This window comes from Mercenaria mercenaria, unplaced genomic scaffold (genome assembly GCF_021730395.1).
Source record: "Mercenaria mercenaria strain notata unplaced genomic scaffold, MADL_Memer_1 contig_2912, whole genome shotgun sequence".
NCBI lineage: Eukaryota > Metazoa > Mollusca > Bivalvia > Venerida > Veneridae > Mercenaria > Mercenaria mercenaria.
The window spans coordinates 43,598-66,910 of record NW_026461003.1 but is presented as its reverse complement, the minus strand read 5'-3'; the positions used below and the strand labels follow the sequence as shown (position 1 = coordinate 66,910).

General features: G+C 34.8%; 1 protein-coding gene across 1 annotated transcript in view; it reads left to right on the top strand.

Annotated features, from left to right (window-relative positions):
• Positions 1-18: 18 nt before the first annotated feature.
• Positions 19-23,313, top strand: part of LOC128552562 (protein starmaker-like) — a 45,879-nt gene continuing 22,584 nt past the window's right edge. The window contains exons 1-9 of the mRNA XM_053533615.1: positions 19-190; positions 2,304-2,402; positions 5,663-5,740; positions 6,165-6,224; positions 6,949-7,017; positions 7,467-7,535; positions 8,501-8,584; positions 10,937-11,005; positions 21,423-21,506. The gene's annotated coding sequence lies outside the window, so the exon portion shown is untranslated. The remainder of the gene's footprint in view (positions 191-2,303; positions 2,403-5,662; positions 5,741-6,164; positions 6,225-6,948; positions 7,018-7,466; positions 7,536-8,500; positions 8,585-10,936; positions 11,006-21,422; positions 21,507-23,313) is intronic.

Below are 23,313 nucleotides of genomic sequence, written 5' to 3'. Positions count from 1 at the left end.
CTGAATATTTCAGACAGCAAGTCAGCTATGTAGTGATGTTTCAAGCGATCATGGTCAAAAGATTAAAGACAGTTTGTGTACACTTGTACTTCCATGCAAGCCATCAAAATGTTCAAAAGAATGCACGGATGACGATATTATCCCAGCGACAATCGCTCCTTTGGAAGAAACAAATAATAGCACACCAAAGGTACATCACTCCATTTATTACAATGTAGTCTCAGTTGCCATCAATACGTAGCTCACCTTAGCACGAAACTATTGAGATCACCTTTCAAGAGAAGTCTGCTCTGAAGCAATCTGGTTGAAGTTAATGAAACTTGACTCAGATAGTCGTATACCACAAAGTCTATAAACATATTGCCGCAAGCGGGCGTAGTATGTATGTAGTAGGAACCTTGAAAATCTTCCTTTTTCATTAACGGTTTCGTAATAGTTTAACAGAAATGTTCCGTGTCTGACCTACCAATGGTATTCAAATTTTTGCGATCCTTCAACTAACATGGACGCCAAAGGCCATGGTCACTTATCCCATATGTATAACGAAAACTTTAAAATCGACTAGTCAGAGAATACTAGACGATTTTGAAATAATTTCAGGCAAATCATTGAGTCTTTACCAAGATTTTCCAGTTTTCCGATTTTTCTTAAAACCGTGACCGCAAGACGCTTGACATAAGAAAAATCGTCAAACATAATCTTTTGATAGACCACAATCTCTCAGCGCTAACGAAATAATTTCGCCAAAATTTCTTAGGTGGCTCTCTACCAAAAATTAGATCATTATGATTTGTCTAAAACATGACTGCCATGGTGTGGTCACTTCTTCCTGTATGTTTATAGTGAGAATTCAGGACTTTCTTGCCAGAAACTACTGGCATGAGTTTGAAAAAAAATCTTTTTGTGACCCTTTATCTAGACCGGTCACACTATTCCTATTCGTCTATGATATGGACACCTGAGGGCCATTAATTGTAGTTAAAAAGTGGAAAGTTTGAAATTCTTCTTGTTTCGTTTTTGCTGCCTTGTTCTTATACTAAACAGGCTGGTAACATTGCCCGATCGGGTTTACGACATAAAAAGTGATATTTCTTGAAAAATAATAAAGATATATTTCTTTCAAACTTGGTTCATTTATTAAGCATAACATATGATGCTTATCAAGATAGAAGTAACTTTGTTGCCTTCAGTTTTGTTAGAATTACTTCCCTTTTTCAGATTTTTATGATGCATAATTTTTTAAGTCCAAAATAGTTATGTTTTTAATGCAATGTTTAAAACAGAAAAGGTTCATAGGCTTTCTATTGCTCCAAACTTGTGCGCCAATACCCTTATTCTATATATTTAGGATTAATACTTCGTTTCTAGTGCAGATGTATGAGCACTTTTTTTTAAACTAACATTTCTCTATGATGTTGTAAGTGAAAGCAGAGTAAAATGTAAAAATTCATGTACTAGCGCAATAATTTAGAGTATTAGAAAGCCATTGAACCCTGTTTTTGTTTTAAACTTAGCATTAGAACATATTTTTTGGACTTCAAAGATTATGCGTCATAAAAATCTGAAAAGGGGAAATAATTCTACCAAAACTGAAGGCAACCAAGTTATTTTTATTCTAATTTGTATAATTTGTTATGCTTAATAAATGGACCAAGTTTGAAAAAAATAGCATCATTAGTTTTCATGAAATATTACTTTTTATGTCTTAAGCCAGATCGGGCAATGTTACCAGCCTGTTAAAAGTAATTTATGTCAGCAACAAGAGTGTGTCTTGACATATTTCATGAGGTCAATGTCAAAGAGTTTATTGTTTCTTGATTCTTTCCTTGGTCATATCTTTGTGCATTTTAGCATTAATTTTTTTTCATACTAAACACAATTGTTACAATTTAAGATACAATGTGCCATACATAATAAAGGTCCAAATAGTAATGGTCAGATTAGCGACTTGGACTCTTAATGGTTCTCTTTGTTTTATTTAATCATACATTAATCAGTTAAATATATATGCCACCTGTTTTATTACATTGGCATACACGTCGCATCTTGCTTGTAATCATCGTATCATGGCGTTGACTTTCGTATCAATGAAAGGGCGTTTTGCAGGCAGACCATACTGACAGGTTTTTGTTTTCAAAAATGTTGTAAATAAGCTAAGTGGGAAACAAAATATTAAGTTCTTACTACTAAGATACAAGGGTATAAAACACAGGTATTGCATTGTGTATAGTATAGCTTATTCATTGTAAATAAATGATTTTTTATGAAAAGTTTTAATAACATCAGTTTTGACTCTAAAGCAGGTGGGCAATGTCGAAGACAAGGAAATAGAAGACTCAAAACACAAGGCGGGTAACCTTCCATGTACTTCTGAAAACACATCTGGTTCGGGAAAGACAAAGGTAAACAATATACTACTTTCTCTTCGATCCCCCTACCCAACTTTGCAGAAGTTGTGAGTGCTTTGTTCAGTCTGTCGGTCTGTCAGAATGTCGGTAGGCAGTTTGGTTTCCGGTCAATAACTAAATATATTTCAGCCGATAGTTATCAAATTTCATAGGGTAATTGCCTGTGGTCAATCAATAAGTTTTAGTTCACCTGGGCACGAAATGCTCTTTATGAACTTTAAGCATTGTTGAATGTCCGATTTCCATCCGTCCGTCCACTGGCGAATGTCCGCAAATTTTCTTCGAAAACCATCTCTTAAACCATTAAAAACCATAATAAACCATCAAGTCGATTTAGCAAAACTAAACTAGAACGTCCATTTCAAATTTTTAAAACCTAGATCATCCATGTAGGATTCTGGTTGAAATGGTAACCAAGACAAAAAACTTTCAAAATCTTGCTCACAGAAACTAAACACGACTGCCAGGTGGCACAGTAGATTTTCATTATATGACTGTGTAGATTTTTTAAAATCTACTCCTCTCACTTTTCCACAACCCACATTATCCCACCCCTCGAATGTTATTTTTAAAATTTCTTGGCTTTATGTCTTAGATTTCTGTGTAGTCATTCACCCACTTCCCGACTACCACATGACTCTACCGATAAACACGCAGTGTCATTACCAACCCGTTATTATTAAGAGGAAACTATAACTCTTCCTGTCAGAAAGCACTGGTTCTAATTCAAAATAATTCTACGAATATTTTCCCAAAGAGAACCCTAAGCGAAACAGTTCAAACGAGCTGTGACGCAAAAATGACCGATCTAGGGCCGTCCTTGCTCTATTTTTGTAGTTTCTGGGGTCATTAGATCAAAGGTGAATGTCACAGTGACCATGAGACCTAAAACGGTTTTAATCAATAATAGAGAACGCTGTACCAACGTAGCCAAATTTCAAAAGATATGATCGCTATTGCTTTTAGGATCATTGTGTCAAAGGTCAATGTCACTGTGACTTTGACACTAAAATTGTTTTGATCAAATGCAAAAAGACCGAGTGTATTTATGCCTTAATTCATAAACGTTATAACGTTATAAGGTTGTAGCTAGGCCAAAGTGGAATATTACAACGTACTTTACACTGAAAATTACACTACCTGTTACTTCTGACAGGTAATCAATTGAGGCTTATACATTCAATCAGGGCTGTTATATTTCGATCTTCTCAGATCGTTCAGCACGACTTTTATGTCTTGTTTTTGGTACTGTTTAGTTTCTCAGTTTGAACATTTCGGTCTGGGTGGTTCGAATAGTCCCGTTTTTATAGCTTTGGGTATTGTTTTATCACCCCTTAAAACTGAATATGGTGCCTGCTTTTTGATTGTGTCTTTTTGTAGTTTCTGTAATATGCAGGCTCCATAACCTCACATCCCCTTTCTAAATTCCAGTTTGTTTAGTTCTGTTCATTATTTTCTCGTTTAGAACAAATCCATTATTTTAACTAAGGAACATACGCCGCTTTTCATGGAATTACACACAATGCATTATGTAATATTGAAGGTTTCATGTGCACCGCCGTACAAACACGTCTGCAGATGTCTCTAAACTGCTTTTGTCGTGTAACCCGGGGCTAAAGGGAGTGGGCGGTAGCATGCATTTCCACTTCCGTCCATGGAAAGGCTCAATCAAACCGAGCCTGCAGCATTTTCATTTTTGTCGTGTTGAGCGACCTGTGGAGTTTCCACTTTTTCTATTTTATATGTTTTACAAACAGCAATTATTGAAAATTTGAAATGCTACTCAAAAGCCTGTTTTTTATGAAACAGTTATTTATTTTGCAAAATAAAGTAGAAAAAAGGTTGAGAACAAAAATGCAAGGACAGAATTATTAATTAATGTGTAGGAGATCAGCATAAACAAAAAATACATTAAGAAAGTACAACATATACCAGATATATTGCCATGAGTATTTCTGTGTTTTATCTGACTTTTGTAACACGTGTTAGTAATTTACTTCGTGGGGACAACTTTTATCTATACTGCGTTGTTTGCAATTAAAACTTCTAAGGTGTTGTGCCATGCTATTCTCTCAAAATGTTATCATTTGTGACTTAAACTTAAGCGAACTGTAAAAATAGTTCGGTAGTTTTTGACAGGTTTTATTGGTATTTTAAACACATTCTAAACACAAATGGAATTTTATCAGTAAGGCCGGTGTTGTATATCAGGTATAAATTTCAACGGTAGATGTAGTAATATTTTGAATATCTAAATATATTGTCATCGATCGTGGACACAGTTATATATTTTCACGAATGTGAACTTCTGGTACGGCTAGTTTGTGCTATACATGATTGACGAGTAATTCTTTATGAGAAATGCACACGGTTATAATAGTATTACAGCTGCTACTGTGTACAAGGGAGAAAGTTACAGAACATTTTAAGGGAGGTAATATATTTCTCTTTTTTCAGCAAAACAAAGCACAGTAAGTGAAACAGAGAAATATTGTACTGAAATCATACAGTGTTTCACATGTAGGCATTACATAAAGTTGCACAGAGTATTATGATCATTAAAATCAACTTAGACGTGTCTCTGTGACAGTTCAGATACAACTTGTATACTAGTATTTGTGTTGGAGGCGTATTAACCTCGCCGCGGCACAAATATATTAGTCATAATATTGTGACTTTCCAGCTTTGGATGTTGAAGAAAACTTCAAGGTGCCCTTCTACGCATTATTTCAGGCATTTACGAGCGTATGGATTAGAGCAATCGACCTTCCTTTACACAGATATATGGTTTCCTCACATAAAAATAGAATTTGACGAATATATTATCACATAATACCTGGTTACTAAATTCTTCTGGAATTTTCATAGGTTAAAAACATAAAATGTACCAAAATATTTACAGTTATCAATGTTTTGTCACATATTGCACGGTCCACTTGAGACTACAAATTCTTACCTCATTTCTTACCTTATTTTATACTGACATAAAATGAAGGATAAAAGCATGGGTCACGAATCTTCTAAATGATATTTGTCTATTTACAGTTGATTATTGCTAAATCAGATAAAAATTACATTATTCTGACCTGGTACTTCTACTCGTATCAAAACCGTGGTTTATATAAGTTTCATAGCTTTGCTAAAGAGAAATTTATGCCGAAAGGTAAACAAAAACAAGTCATAATTTAGTTAGGCCTGGTATTTCTGTACAATCGTCATTAAATTACATGATGGTTTTATGTTTCAATTTTTAGGCATACGTGCAAGAAACCACAGAAAATACAGAAAATAAAAAGGGGAAAACTGCAGATGATACCAAGCAGTCCCCGTCGGTACGTGATTTTTTTGCTTTTTATACCGACACAAATCCTTACCATTTTGTGACGAATAATAGTAGTGAAGATGACCATTTTAATTTTCTTGTCACATTACATGAAATTAACATCAAAATTACATAGTCCTGACCATGTATTTGTAGCAAAATGGATGTTTATATAAAATTTAATAAATTTCACGAGACTCAACATTTTCTTCGATTTTTTCTGCGAAAATGTTAAAAGGCTATCGAACTAGAACTAGACAGATTTTTAAAACCTTTTCGAACCTTTTCATTGCAAAAACTTGTCTGCCATTTCGCTACTAGATCCCGCGCCCTTTTTTTTTTTTTTTTTTTTTGCTTTTAGTTTATGCAGGCTTGGTATTTCTGAACATTAATCTGTACCAATTACATGCTTGCAATTGGCTTCAACATTCTAGATTAAAGACCGAGAAAACAAAGACGAGGAAACTACAGATGATACCAACCAGTCTCCATCGGTATGTAGTTATTTTTGCTTCGTATCCTTCACATAATTATATGTCGTAATTCCAGCTTTTAATGGTACAGGAAACCCCAGGATACATATTCAGGCATCTTTTCACCACGCGCAGAGAGTTTAGTAGAATCGCCGGTCATCCGCAGCCGTCTATATTGATTCCTCACATGAAAGAAATCTAAACTCCAGGGAGGCTTTTAAACACAGATGTGTGGGGCATGTTATTCAATAAAAGTGGTCTGAGCCTCTCGGTCCCGTAGCATCACCACCCTTTTCCATTTAGTATTGTACTGTCATCAAAAAGAATTTTATGACTATATAATGACATTATCGCCGAACACTAAAATGTTCTGGAATGTTGGTTCAAAATATAAAATGTAATATGAGTAGTTATAACTATTTTGTCACACATAACACGGCACATTTGAGATAACAAGTTCTTACTCATTTCAAATTTTCTCCTAAAACTGACATAAAATGAAAAGTAAAAGAAGTGGTCACGAGTCTTCTAAGTTCTAACTGTCTTGTCACAACTGGTTACTGCTAATTCACATCAAGACCTGGTACTAAGTCGAGGTTTAAGTAAGTTCCATCAGCTTTGCTAAAATGAAATTCAGACAGAAAGTTAATCAAAAACAGGCCATATGTTTATTAAATTATTATAGCCTAGTATTTCTGTACATTCTTCATTAAGAGTAACAATTGTATATGTTTCAATATTTTAGAAAAAAAAGCAAGAAACCACAGAAAATACAGAAGGGACAACTGCCGATGATACTAAGCAGTCACCATCGGTATGTGATTATTTTTCCTTTTTATATCGACACAATTATACTTCATATGGCATCTTTCGAGCTTTTGCAGGGTGGGTACGGTCGCTGACTTAAAATCACTTAGTGCGTTGAGCCATCAAGCGGGCTTACGGAGGATCGGTGGTTCCATCTAGACGCCCGCTCTTTAACAAAGCTGGAAAGTCGCAATATGACCTATGATTATGTCGATGCAGCAAAAGAAAAGTAAATAAATTTCCAGCTTGTGAGGGTAGTGAAGGAGCCCCGCTGTTCATACGGGACTCCATTCACCACGAGCAGGCTTAGACCTTTTCGAACCTCTTACTTGAAAAAACACATCTGCCATTTCGCGACAAGATCAGTTGACTTCCGCGCTGGTTTCTTTAGTTTAGTTAGGCCTGATTATCTAATCTGTATAAATCACATGATGTTATTTTGTTTCTTGATTCTAGAATAAAGAAGGAGAAAACGAAAGAGTTAAAAAGAAGAAAACTGCAGATGATGCCGACAATCCCTCAACGGTATGTGATTATTTTGGCATTTTCCCTCCGAAACAATAAAACATGTAGTGATCACAGTTTGATCAAACATATCAAGTACCGTTTGAGGTAAGAAATGCCGACAAAAAATGAAACAAAAAGTAGAGGTCATGAAACTTCTAAGACGGTTTTATTCTTGTCGGAATGGATTATATCTAAATCTCATCAAAACTGCACTGCTCTGACCCGGTACTTCTTCTCATACCAAAATTGAGGTTTATATAGATTTCACCAAATACAACATTCTCCTTAATTATTCCAACTGAAATATCTGATGGAAATCCGCACTTAAGTGGGACATAGAAATGAACATAAGCTAGACTTCTTTGAACATCGCCATTGAAAACACTTGTCCGCCAAACCTAGACCAATTGCTATAGCTCAGGTTCTTTTAGTTTAGTTAGGCCTGACAATTCTGGGTATTAATTTTTACAAATTACATGATGCCATCTGATTTCAATATTTTAGTTAAATGAGCGAGGAAATACAGAAAATAAGAACAGAGAAATATGGAAGCAGCAGACGATACCTACAAGCCTCCATCTGTATGTGATGTGATTAAATTGGCTTTTTATACCGACTTAATTATAGCTCATATGGCTTCTTTTCAGCTTTCAATGTTGCAGATAGTTCACAGGTGCCCCTCCAGAAATCCTTTCACCAAAAGCGGACACTTTTGTAAAGCTACTTTTCTCCCACAGATGACTGCATGGCTTCATTTTCTTGTTAAAAAGAAGTTCAGACAGAAAGTTAAACAAAACAGGCCTTAATTCAGACTTCTTTGAACATCTACATTGCAACAACTTGTTCATCATTACGCGATGGGCACACTATCAGAGTGCTTTAGCACTTGCTCTAAAAGTTAAGTTACATGTATATCTAGTACAAGTATTTCCGTACATTCATAATTAAATATTACGTGGTGGTATTATGTTCCAATATTTTAGGAAAGCGAGCAAGACACCACAGAAAATACAGAAAACAACGAGGGGGAAACGGCAGGGATAACTGATACCAGACGGCCTCCATCGGTATGTGCTTATTAATTTTTTTATAACTACACAATTATACTTGTAAGTCATATGGCGTCTGTCGGGTTTTTGCGGAGCCTCCATGGCCGTGCGGATTAACTTGAAATCTCCGACCCTTAATCGATGTGGTTTTAATCCTTACCAGGAGCGTTGAATACTTTCGTGTGAGGAAGCCATCCAGCTGGCTTACGGAAGGAAGGTGGTGTTACCCAGGTGTCTGCTCATAATGAAATATTGCACGAAGAGACACCTTGGACCTCCCTCCTCAATCAGAGCTAGAAAGTCGTTATATGACCTATACGTGTGTCGGCTCGACACTTAACCCGACAAAAAGAAGCGAATGAATTATTGCAATGCAATGCAAAGTCTCCTGCTGGAAGGCACCTTATTTCTCTACTGCATTATAACATAATGAAATGATATCTCTCAATAATGTATAAACAATATTGTACTATATAAACAATATGTTATAACAAAACACTTCGATTAAAATTTGTATATAGCATTTTTTATCCAATTATCAAAAATATATCATATAAGTTATTTATAGTAAAATAATCTATATAAGTCCGCACAAAACTCTTTACCAGGTAGAGATAGGTCACATAACACCTAAAAAGTGGATGTAACACGCATGTTGTACCACAGAAAACTGGTCTCAGTATTTCCCTACGGCCTGAAGTAAATAAGTTACAATATAAGCTATTTACATGTATAGTAACAACAAAGGGACATAATTCTAAAAACAAGACTTCCTCATGGTTGTGAACATTTGTGCAAAGTTACATTAAAATCCTTCCATGCATAAAGAAGAAATGCTCTGGACAATGTCATTCTTGCATTTGGCATTTGACCTCTAAATGTGACCTTGAACTTAGACCTAGGGACCTGGTTCTTGCGCACAACAATTCATCTCATGGTAGTGAACACTTGTGCCAAGTTACATCAAAATCCCTCCATGCATGAAGAAGAAGTGTTCTAGACAAATTCATTCTTGTATCTGAACTTTAGCCTCTATGTGTGACCTTGACCTTCGACCTAGGGACCCGGTTTTTGCGCATGACACACCGTCATATAGCGTTGAAGATTTGAGCCAAGTTATATTCAAATCCTGTTTCGCATGACAAAGTTATACACCGGACAGGAAAAATGGCCCATTGACATTTGACCTCAAATTGTGACCTTGACCTTTGAGCTAGTGGTCCGGGTTTTGCGTATGACACGTCATCTTATCATGGGAAACATTTGTGCCAAATTATATTTAAATACCTTCATGGATGGCAGAGTTATAGATCGTACGCGAAACAAAACCTGTTCATGCCATGTTAACATTTGACTGCCAAGTGTGACCTTGACCTTTGAGCTAGGTGTCTGAAAGTTGTGCTTGACATATCGTGTTATTATGAGGTACATTTGTTCCAAGTAATATTAAAATTCCTTCATGGATGGCAGAGTTATGGACCGGACAGTAAAAAGGCCCTGTTGACCTTTGACTTCCAAAAGTCAATCAAGCTTGCTTACGGAAGATCGGTGGTTCTACCTAGACGCCCGCTCTTGATTAAAGCTGGAAAGTCGCCGTATGACCTATAATTATGCCGGTGCAACTTTAAACGCTACAAAAGTAAATAAATTTCCAGCTTTCGAGGGTAGTGGAGGAGTCCCGCTGTTCCTACAAGAATCTTTTCACCACGAGCGGACACCATGGTAAAATCATGGTGATTCCAGACATAAGAGAGGTTTTCAACCTTGATGGGGAGAATTTGATTCAATAACACTGATTTTAACCCCTTAACCCGTATGTCCCCTTGTATATGTTTATTATACTTCCTTTGAAATCGAATGCGTCAGTAATTAGATTATCACCGCTTGATGAAATCTTCTTGACCTTTTTTAACCTTGAAAGACGTTTTCAAACATATCCAGGGTATTTGAGGTTACAAATCCTTTCCTCTTTGTGACGAATATCCTAAAAACATACAAAAATGAAGAAAAACAGCAGGGGAGAGGTGATTTTCTAGTCACTTAACATCAAAAGGGTATCAAAATCATACTGTTCTGGTGTGGTTTTATTTCCAAAATTGAGGGTTATATCAACTTAAGCAGATGCAACATTCTCTTCTATTTTTTCCTGCGAAAATGTTAAAGGGATATTCACATCAGAATCAAGCAAAAACTGCAACTGTACACATCTCTTTTTAGATTTTTTCGAACCTCTTACTTAAAAACTCATCTGCCATTTTGCGACAAGTTCAATTGACTTCCGTGCTGGTTTCTTTAGTTTAGTTAGGCCTAGTATTTCTGATTATCTAGTCTGTATAAATCACCGAATGGTTTATGGTTTCATCATTCTAGGTTAGTGAAGGAGATAACAAAAGAGATAAAGAGGAGACAACTGCAGATGATGCCAACAATCCCTCAACGGTATGTAATTATTTTGGGATTATTCCTCCGAAACAGTATTACATGTAGTGATCACAACTTGATACACATACTAAGACCCGTTTGAGGTAACAAATTCTTACCTCATGTTTGAAGAATTATCTTCAAACAGACCCGGTTATAAAACGTAAACATAGAAAAATCTAGTAGATACAAAAATCAAAAGTTTATGGACTATAGATGATTTGAAGAAGAGATATAGAGGTGGACCCACAACAACTCGAACATATCAATATTTTTTTGTTGTTGTTGTTGGATTTAACGTCGCACCGACACATGATAGGTCATATGGCGACTTTCCAGCTTTAATGGTGGAGGAAGACCCCAGGTGCCCCTCCGTGCATTATTTCATCACGAGCGGGCACCTGGGTAGAACCACCGACCTTCCGTAAGCCAGCTGGATGGCTTCCTCACATGAAGAATTCAATGCCCCGAGTGAGGCTCGAACCCACATCGATGAGGGGCAAGTGATTTGAAGTCAGCGACCTTAACCACTCGGCCAGTCATAACGAATGGACAATAGAATGATTTCGATTGTCAGTTGAATAAATAGAAAACTGCATGTTAAAACATACGGGTGAGGTTGTATTTGCTGAAAAGTAATTGGTATATAGAGATTACTCAAATCTTCAATCGTCACGCATGACTGATTATTTAACTGATTAATGGACAAAACTAGTTGCCGGCGGATAACTGGACAATAGGCAAAATAGTGATTAGCGATTAGTCAGTGTTGTCTTCCAAGACCCTGAAAGTAAATCTAAATCAAAGAAACAAACAAAAAAGCAAAAATGCCAAAAGATCAAAACATACCTGAAAACAATGAAGGTACAGAAACACAAAATACATGTCCATTCTCCAAAGAGCCATCGCAAATAATAGACATTAAAATAATGGCAAGCTTACAAGAAATAAACAATAAATTACGTTCTGTTCTAACAAAAAATGACAGAACTTTTATAAAAAAACATCATACATTGAGGAAATGAAAGTTAAAATATTAGGATCTGTTGACCACAGAATTGAAATCTTGGAGGCCGAAACCCACGAAAAGGGCATTAACATTGACCGCTTACAGAAAGAAGTAGAAAATCAAAAGAAAATAAATGAAACACTTAAACAACAAAATGAAAAACTTCAGTCAGGTTACTGTCACGAAAACGATCACATTAAACAACGCTTGAATGACCTGAAACAACAGAGACAGGTAAAAATGGATGTTATGAAACACACTGCCACTCTCAGGAATATGAAGTGTGGGATTTATATGAACGAAGACTTGACTCCCCTTAACAACACAGTACTTGCTTCGGTTCGATGCAAGGCTTTTGATCAAGTCATTTCATTAACAGCTGGTCCTTTGAGGGAAAATTGTCTGTACGTTTCAAAGGGGAGACAACCAATGGTTCGAATGACAAAAATTACGAGGACACATCATTTGTTAAACAAATAAAATACAAAGATTGCATGCACTGGTTGAATCTTCCATGGCCAGAAAGTAACACCGATGTGAAACAGAGCTACAGAGTCACAAAGTTAAAAAAGGCAATGAACTGATGAAAAATCAGAATAAGAAAAGGTGACTGTAAAAAAAGATAAAATAAAACTCAGTGATCAGTGACAGTAAAATATGTTGAGAGAGTAACTTATTCTATTTACTTAATTTACTCTTGATGCTATATTTATTTTATGATATACTTCAGTTAAACTTCTGTTTTTGAACAATACTTACTTATCTTTAATAGTATATTTATTTATCGAATTCGAGCCAGTAATACAGACGTTAATATCTCGTACATATACAGACGAATATATAAATTCTATTTTTGTATTTAGAAATGTTTAGAACAGTTTCACTTGATTTTTTTACACACATTTGTACCTCGTTTAAATACATTTGTAAGTTGAATATGAGTTTGAGAGCGGAATCTCCATCACCAGACGTTTACATAGATAGGAACGCGCACACGTGTACGAATCGAGATTCGACCTTCCTGCTGTGGCTATCAATTTTATTTTTGTCACATACTGTTAGTCGTTAGAAATGTTCAGAGGATTAAATTTTTCTCAGATTTTCAACGACTATTTTAGGTCTCTTAAACACAGCTATAAGACAAATACGATTTTGATCGGATTCTTTTTTCAGCAGACGCTTACACAGCAAGGAACGCGCGCACGTGCGCCCACTGGGTTTCTTCTTTGTATAGATATATATAGAATAATTAGATACAAAACACTGTGTTATGAATGAGTTTGTTTATATGTTTTTGAGAGCGGATATAAAGCACTGTGTTATAAACTTGTACCTTTGAAAACACATTCTAACCACTTGAGATGCATAATAAAGTTAAATATATATTACAAACATCATGAAGGCAAATGATTTACTAGCAGATAGCAGGTTTAAGGGAGGTAAAAGGTAAAAGTAAAAATCTTGAAAAATCTTGACTGTATTTTCTCCCATAACTGTCCATAAAGTTATCCCTCACATTTCAATTATGTATACATGTGCGTTTATAATTTTAGAAGGGAGGGGCTATTAAATGGACTTAACTCGTTTGGTTGCTTATTACACTTTTGAAGAAGACAACATATATTCTTTCCTCAGTTTCGTTTTTCGGGGGAAAAGAGTTGCATACATTTTCTCCATAATTATATGCTAGCATCAATCTCAGTTTTGAAAGGCAATGAACATTTTTAAAAAGAATTATTTTTATCTGTATAAGATATATGTAAATTAACACCAGACAACGAATATTCACTATGTATCATTTGCTATCTACTGTATGTATTCTTATTGTTATGTTAAGATACATTTAGTACATACGATTGTTATTAATTTGTAATGCCGAATTATCTTGTTGTAGATAGCAGTTTTTAGCGTAACACAACACTGCGCTGTCAATTTTGAAAGTGTATGTTTACATTGTAGCAGTATTTTGAAAGTGTATGTTTATAGTATACCTGCAAATAATTTACCGTAGGGCAAAAAGGGTCTTAAATGCTATCAATACATATATAGTCCATCTCAAAGTTGTTGAAACTGTTGTTTTCTCTTATATTAAAAAGTAACATTTTGAGGTATCACGGGTATATAAACACTAATTGTCCAATTGTAATTCGTTTCAGAATTTTTATTATGACATACAGGAAAACTACTTTAATGCAGTATGTATAAAATCATGTTTATTGTTCGTTGTAGATTATACATACATACTAATATTGTCGTAATCTGTTTCATTTTTCTATGTTGTTGTTTTGAAATACAGGTAAATTACATAAATGCAATATGTATGTCGCAAAGCGGCAAATTTGAAAATTATATCCATTGTTAGTTGTAGTACACATATCCAACTATTATCATGTTTACAGTTTCTGAAGGTCTTAAAACTTTTTAAAGATGCACATGGATATGCTTCAAACGTTTTTCTCTATCGGAATTTCTTCTATTAATTCTTTCTTTTCTGAGGTCTCATGGAAATCATATCTTCTGCTTAAAGGTCAGGCAACATTGAATATTGACGGAAATGAACTAACGCTCAGCCGATTTCACATTTTTTTTTGTAAGCATGGTATTTTAACTGAATATGACTACTACAATATGTTCTTTGAATACTAAGGGACTCGGGGATATCAAAAAGAGAATCCATGTCTTAAACTGGTTAAATGATAGTGCATCTAATACTTGTCTTCTACTGGAATTGCACTGTAAGAAATCGAAAAGTGAAAAATGGAAAAGTATATGGGGTTCAAATGTTTTTCTTAGCGGAAACAATACTAACAGCAAAGGAGTCGGTATATTATTAAGTGATTCATACGAAATAATAAAACATGAAGAGATAGTGGAGGGCTGCCTGCAATGTTTAACGGTAACAATAAACGAAACGGTACTAGTTATAATTAATGTATATGGACCAAAATATGGAAGATATAGAATTTTTCAATACTCTCGAACGACTCATAGCGGATAATGATGACAAAAAAACATAAAATTGGGGGATATTTTAATGTTATTCTGGATACTGTTATGGATAAGAAAGATGGCAAAAAGACACAAATATGCGCTGTAGAAATAAAATAAAAAACAGTGTTGAAAACTGAATTAGTAGATATATGGCGTGTATTACATCCACAAACTAAACAATTTACATGTCACTCTAGTCACAAACCTCCTATTTTTTGTCGGTTAGATTATTTTCTTATTTCATCAAATATTTCTAACAGAGTTACAAATATGAAGATAACGACCAGTATCAGGTCAGATCATTCAGTAGTCACTGTTGATATTGACTTGACCTCTCACACTCGTGGCCCAGGTTATTTTAAACTAAACAACTCAATCTTATTTGACGAAAAATATCAAACGGATATAAAGAAAGCAATAAATGAAACTGTGGAAATAAATCATGAAGCTAATGTCAATACACGTTGGGAGTTAATAAAAGGTTCTATCAGAAATTTTACAATAAATTATTGCTCCTTTAACAAGAAAAATGATTCATTAAGGGAAAAGCAACTTATAAAAAGTATTGATACCTTACACGAATTTGAGAATAATGAATCAAATGAACAGCTAAATGATCAAATTAAAAGTAAAAAAGAGGAACTAGATAGCATTACTCAATATAAAGCACAAGGCTGTTTCATTAGGGCAAAAGCACAGTATATAGAAGGCATGGACAAAAATACCAAATATTTTTCTAACTTAGAAAAAAAGAAAAGTGAAAACAAAATAATAACAATATTAAACGTACACGGAAATGAAATAACAAATGAAAAAGAAATATTACAAAAAACGAACCTTTTTTATGAAAAACTGTATAAAAAAGACACGCTGTAAAATACCGAACTTTACAACTTTCCAGAAAATAACAAAAACACTTAACGATGTTCAAAAACAGTCGTGTGAAGGTTTCGTAACAGAAAGCGAATGTGCAAATGCACTCTTAAACATGCAAAACAACAAAAGCCCAGGATCTGATGGACTGACTTCAGAATTCTACAAAATATTTTGGCCAGAACTAAAGAAACATTTTATTTACTCTATCAGTTATTCTTATAACTTAGGTCACTTAACTCAACTACAAAAACAAGGAATTATAAATCTGATAGCAAAGAAAAATAAAGATCTGTCATCTCTTAACAACAGGAAACCTATTTCTCTTTTAAACATTGACTATAAAATTGCAACTAAAGCAATAGCAAATAGAATAAAAAATATACTGTCTGATATAATAGATGAATCGCAAACTGGTTTCATTAAAGGGAGATTTTATAACGAAACGCAAGGCTGTGTTTCAAATAATGGACATCTGACAAAGCCACAACGCTAGGAATTGTATTTACAAATCAAAAGAATAGAGTGGAGTTGAATTTAAATAATAAATTAGAACAGTTATATCTCTGCTTAAATAGATGGCAAAAACACAAACTAACATTATTTGGAAAAATTACTGTTATAAAGACCTTCGCTCTATCTAAAATAATATACCCTTTGACGGTCCTTGAAAATCCTCCAGAACATATACTGACAAATATAACAAAACGTATGTATTCTTTTCTGTGGGATAATAAACCAGAAAAAAAAATCGCACGAAACATAATAAAAAAGAATATGCAGAATGCGGACTTAAGATGATAGATATAAAAGCATATATAAGCTCAATAAAAGCAAGTTTGGTAAAGCGCATAACCAATATTGAAAATACAGGCTTCTGGAAAGATATATACAAAAATGAAATACAAAAATTTGGCGGTAACTTGTTACTTGAAGCAAACATCTTTGAAAACGATATAAATGGGAAAGTAAAAAACACATTCCTAAAAGACGTACTTATAAGTTGGGCACGTATAAACTTCAACTCAGATGTAGGAAGTGTGTCTAATCAAATCATACGGAACAACTCTTTTATCAAAAATGAAAATAAAACCATGTACTATAATGAATGGTTTACAGCTGGAGTTAAATACATTAAAAATATATACGACTTTAGAAAAAATCAGTTTTTGCATTTGTAACAGTTCAAAATAGGTTTAATCTAAACAATTCAGAATTCCTTAATTATCATACAGTCGTCTCTAATATTCCAAGTGAATGGAAAGAAAAGCTAAAACAAGAAATATCTTTAAAAATGATGGTCGGCGAATTGTAATAAGGAAAGAAGTTTATGAATTTTTCATCTAACATTCATCTTTCATCTAACATTTTTCAAATTGCAAAACTAAACACCGCACTTTTACAATTTAAATGGTTCTATTTTAATTTCTCACGATGCAATTTTGTTTCGTTTATCCTTAGACGAATAACTACAGCAGTAGTTTGATGAAGATTCATGAAGCGAGGTCATTAAACGTGTTTATATTTTTAGCTAAATTGGTCACTATCCCCATTTGTAACAAAATAGCAGGAGACCTTACGATATTGTTACACATCGAGTTTGATAAAAGTCCATTACATTTTAGTGGTTAATGCGAAGAAAGGCATATCTACTTTTAGCTATAGTGGTCCCTAATAGGGCCCAAGTTCCTATATAAATAAATTTGGAAGAGGACCTTATAATGATGCTCCAGACCAAGTATGACAAAGATCCACCAAGCTGTTCATGAGACGCTGTATAAAGGCATTTCTAGTTTTAGCTCTAGCAGCCCCTAAAAGGGGTCAAATGTCCCAGCTGAACAAAGTTGGCTGCGGGCCTAATAAAGATGCTACAAATCAAGTTTGATTAGAATACATGAGAAAAAAATCAATTAAAGGATTTTTTTATTTATTATTTTTATTTATTTCTAAAATAGGCCAACTGATCCCGCTTTAACAAATGCATATTCGCTATTAATGAATCTTTGGACAATGACGTCACACCTATAAAAAAGTGAAGGCCAAGCAAAACATACAATTGTAATTATTTCAATATTTTTGTTTCATAAGGAAAGTTTGACCGTAGTCATATCACATAGATAAACTGTATGCAGCATACCTTCATTTCAGTGTAATGAGATTCAGTCATTATATAGCATATATATAATAAAACAGATTTCAACTGAGTTCAATATTTGCATACCATACTAAAGAAAAATATTCATATATAATAAATCAGTTAAATAATTTATAACAAATATACAAAGCAAACAAGTACTCATTTTAATATGCAATCTGAATAAGTCACAAAAGCAAGAAACCTTTTCATATACAGACGACAATTGTAACAAGGAAAATCTTTTAAAAAGCACTTCTCTACATAAAAGACTCTTATCACACCCTTATTCATGTGATACGCAGACCGTATTCAGCTCTTTCTTTAATTTGACATATATTGGTATTTGAACAGGTTTTTATCATATTTATTAAACTTACTTCTCATTTTGAGATATATCAATATTCTTGCTAAATATACTGAGTCAAAGTTACCTTTAAAACTGTGAACAGCGTCGTTTAGGATAAACGCTTTGTCTACATTTCACTCAGCGTAGCACAATCAACAGAGTAAAAGAAACTGACACTCTCGTCCAATCAGGCAGAGTGTTACATAAATCTTCCATTTTGATAAATTATCTATAATGCGTTATCAAGTAGTTTGATTTGCAAACTGAAGTCACGTGGCATAGGAAACGAAAACGAATTTAGACGGCGTTCGCCGAAAAACGATAATCAATATGATGAGGCTGAGACATTATTTGCAATTATTCAGAAAGTTAAAAAACCAAATAAATTACTGTATAAACAATATCAGAGAAAACAAAACACAATGACAATAAACAAATCTGAAATTAAATGGAATAGTTTCTGTGAAAATTTAAATTGGAGAATGATATATAGTGCGACTTTTTCTAGTTGTATAGACTCAAAATTAATGGTGGGTTTTCCAATATAAATATCTTAAAAGGATTATAGCAACTAAACAGTTTCTGCATAAATGCAAAATAATCGAATATAGCTTATGCGATTTTTGTAACATGGAGATAGAATCTTTGAACCATCTCTTTTGGGAAAAAAAAAAACAATTCTTAAATAACAAAGGTAAGGATTTATATTTAACTTCAAAAATGTTTCATTTGGTTCTCAAACAAAATCTCCAACTCAGCAAATAATAAATTACATATGTATCTTAGCAAAATACTTTATAATTATATAAATGCAAATTAGGAAATCATAATCCAAGGATTGAATCGTTTATTAATTATCTCAAAACAATGAAAGAAATTGAAAAGCACATAGCATTAAAAAAGAATAAAATAACCAGCTATAACAAAAAATGGGATCGGCTGCCGCTATAAATTGCGACATTCCAACATTTTGGAGATCTAAGTGAAAGATACTGTTACTTTCTTCGGACCATTTTAGTTACCTTTTTTCCTTGAATTATCTCTTTCCAGTTCATACTCTAACTCTCTGACGCCTTTAGACTCTTATCTCATAACAAAACATCATACTTTACATGCCCAAATTCGAATCATCATACAATTATAATATATTGAACTACGTACTGATGTATATTTGAATGTTCTTTTAGTTTTTTGTTTATAATCATATTATACATATTATACTGAATTACGCTCTGATGTATATTTGATTTTTTTCTCTGTTCACTGATCTATTCAGAAGTATGTATCTATATATGTATATACGTTATGTGTGTGTAAAGTTTTGAATAAACGGGCTATATTCTTTGTAGCTCAAACAAATCTTCAAAGAGACAAAAAATGAAACAAAAAGTAGAAGTCATGAAATTCTAAGACGTTTTGTTTTTGTCGCAATTGGTTATATCTAAACCTCACCAAAACCGCACTGCTCTGACCCGGTACTATTACTCATACCAAAATTAAGGTTTATATAGATTTCACCAGATACAACATTCTCCTTGATTATTCCGACTAAAACATCAGATGGAAATCCACACTTAAGTGGGGCATAGAAAAAAAACATAAGCTAGCCTTCTTTAAACATTGCCATTGAGAATACGTGTCCGCCATTACGCTGATTTCAGTGTTTTAGTTAAATGAGCGAGGAAATACAGAAAATACAGAACATAGAAATGGGGAAACGACAGACGATACCTGCAAGCCTTTATCAGTATGTGATGTGATTAATTTGGCTTTTTATACTGACTTAATTAAAGCTAATATGGCTTCTTTCCAGCTTTCAATGTTGAAGGTAGTTCACAGATGCCTCTCCAGAAATCCTTTCACCAAAAGCGCACACTTTTGTAAAGCTACTGATCTCCCACATATGACTGTATGGCTTCTTTTTCTGGTTAAAAAGAAGTTCAGACAGAAAGTTAAACAAAAAAGCCATATTTAAGATTTTTTGAACATCTACATTGAAACAACGTGTCCATCATTATTAATCCCCTGTCACAAGTGGTGGGGGGTTATAGGAATGGTCTCCTTCCGTCCTTCCGTAACATTTTGAGTCCGCTCTGTATATCCTAAACCCCTTGAAGGATTTTCATGAAACTTGGGTCAAATGTTCACCTCATCAATACGATGTGCAGAACCAAAGAGTCAGTCATGTCGGTTCAAGGTCAAGGTCACAGCTCAAGGTCAAAGGTTTGAGCCTTCCATTTCATGTCCGCTTTGTATCTCCTAAACCCCTTGAAGGATAATCATGAAACTTGAATCAAATAATCACCTCATCAAGACGATGTGCAGAACCCATGAGTCAGCCATGTTGGCTCAATGTCAAGGTCACAAATAAAGGTCAAATGTTTGAGCCTACCATTTCGTGTCCGCTCTGTATCTCTTAAACCTCTTGAAGGATTTTCATCAAACTTGGGTCAAATGATCACCTCATCAAGAAGATGTGCAGAACTTATGAGTCAGCTATGCCGGCTCAAGGTCAAGGTCACAACTAAGGGGCAAATGTTTGAGCCTTCCATTTTGTGTCCCCTTTGTATCTCCTAAACCCCTATAAGGATTTTCATCAAACTCTGGTCAAATGATCACCTCATCAAGAGCCATGAGTCAGCCATGTCAACTCAAGGTCAAGGTCACAACTCAAGGTCAAAGGTTTCAGCTCTGTATCTCCTAAACCCCTTGAAGGATTTTCATGGAACTTGGGTCAAATGATCACCTCATCAAGACGTTGTGCAGAATTCATGAGTCAGCCATATCTGTTCAAGGTCAAGGTCACAGCTAAAGGTCAAATGTTTACCTTTTCACTATCCATAACAGTGGCGGGGGATTTAGCTGTCCTTCAGACTGCCTTGATATTTTAAAGCTAATTTTAAAATTTCTTTCAGCTATCACACATGAATAACAGTCCTTCAGACTGCCTTGTCACGCGAGTGGCACACGATCAGATGGTTTTAGCAGTTGTTCTAAAAAATTAGTTAGGTCTAGTACTAGTATTACTTTGCATTCGTCATTAAATATTACATGATGGTATTATGTTCCAATATTTAAGGAAAGCGAGCAAGACACCACAAAAAATACAGAAAACAACGAGGGGGAAACGGCAGGGATAACTGATAACAGACGGCATCCATCGGTATGTGATTATCATTTTCTTTATAACTACACAATATTTTACATGTAGGTCATATGGCGTCTTTCGGGCTTTTGCGGGGCCTCCATGGCCGTGCGGATTAACTTGAAATATCTTGCCCTTAATCGATGTGGTTTTAATCCTTACCAGGAGCGTTGAATACTTTCGTGTGAGGAAGCCATCCAGCTTGCTTACGGAACAAGGTGGTGCTACCCAGGTGCCTGCTCTATGTTGTATCACAGAAAACTGGTCTCAATGTTTCCCTACGGCCTGAAATAAATAAGTTACAATAAAAGCTATTTGTAGTAACAACAAAGGCACATAATTCTAGAAACAAGACTGCCTCATGGATGTGAACATTTGTGCTAAGTTACATAAAAATCCCTTCATACATAAAGAAGAAATGCTCCGGACGAAATTATTCTTGAATTTAGCATTTGACCTCTAAGTGTGACCTTGACCTTAGACCTAGGGACCTGGTTCTTGCGCACAACTATCCATCTCATGGTAGTAAACACTTGTGCCAAGTTACATCAAAATCCCTCCATGCATGAAGAAGAAGTGTTCTAGACAAAGTCATTCTTGTATCTGACCATTGGCCTCTATGTGTGACCTTGCCCTTCGGCCTAGGGACCAGGTTCTTGCACATGACACTCCGTCTCATCGCGGTAAACGTTTGTGCCAAGTAATATTCAAATCCTGTTTTGCATGACAAATTTATGCACCGGACAGGAAAAATGTCCCATTGACATTTGGTCTCCAAGTGTGACCTTGACCTTTGAGCTAGGTGTCCGGGTTTTGCGTATGACACGTCATCTTATCATGGGGAACATTTGTGCCGAGTTATATTTAAATACCTTCATGGATGGCAGAGTTATGGACGGTACACGAAACAAACCCTGTACATGTCTTATTATGAGGTTCATTTGTTCCAAGTAATATTAAAATCCCTTCGTGGATAGCAGAGTTATGGCCCAGACAGTAAAAAGGCTCTGTTGACATTTGACCTCCAATTGTGACCTTGACCTTTAAGCTAGCGGTCCGGGGCTTGCACGTGGCACGTTGTCCTATCATGTGGAACATTTGTGCCAAGTAATATCAAAATCCCTTTATGGATGACAGAGTTATGGACCGGACACGAAATTGCGGACTGACGGAAGGATGGACGGAAAAGCGCATTTCTATAGTCCACGAAACTGGTTTTCAACCATAAGGGGACTAATAAATACATTTCCAACTTTTGGTGGTTGAGGAAGAGTTTTGCTGTCCATCTAGGAATCCTTTTACCACGAGCGGGTGGGACTCGGATGCACCCTTGAGCATTTCCTTTAAAATCGAATAAGTCAATAATTATATTACCTACGCTTACTGAAATCTTCTTGAACTTTTAATCTTGAGATACGTTAATTGCTATTTAACAATTTTGTCAAACATAGCAAGGCCCATTTGAGGTTAATAATACTTACCTGTTTGTGAAAAATAATCTTAAAACTAAGATTATTACTAAGACTTTATTAAATGGAGACAAATAGTAGGGAATATGACCATTTTAAGAGACAATTTTCTTGTCACATCAAAATGACATCAAGATTACATTGTTCTGACCTGGTACATTTACCAATATATAGGTTTAGATAAACTTCACCAGATGCAGCATTCTCTTCATTTTATTTCTACAAACATGTTTAAATGATATTCACAATGAAATAAAAGAAGAACTACATATAATTATTTAGACTCTTCGAACATCTTACTTGAAAAAACTTGTCTGATATTTCGCGATTTGATCAGGTGGCTTCCGCACTTGTTT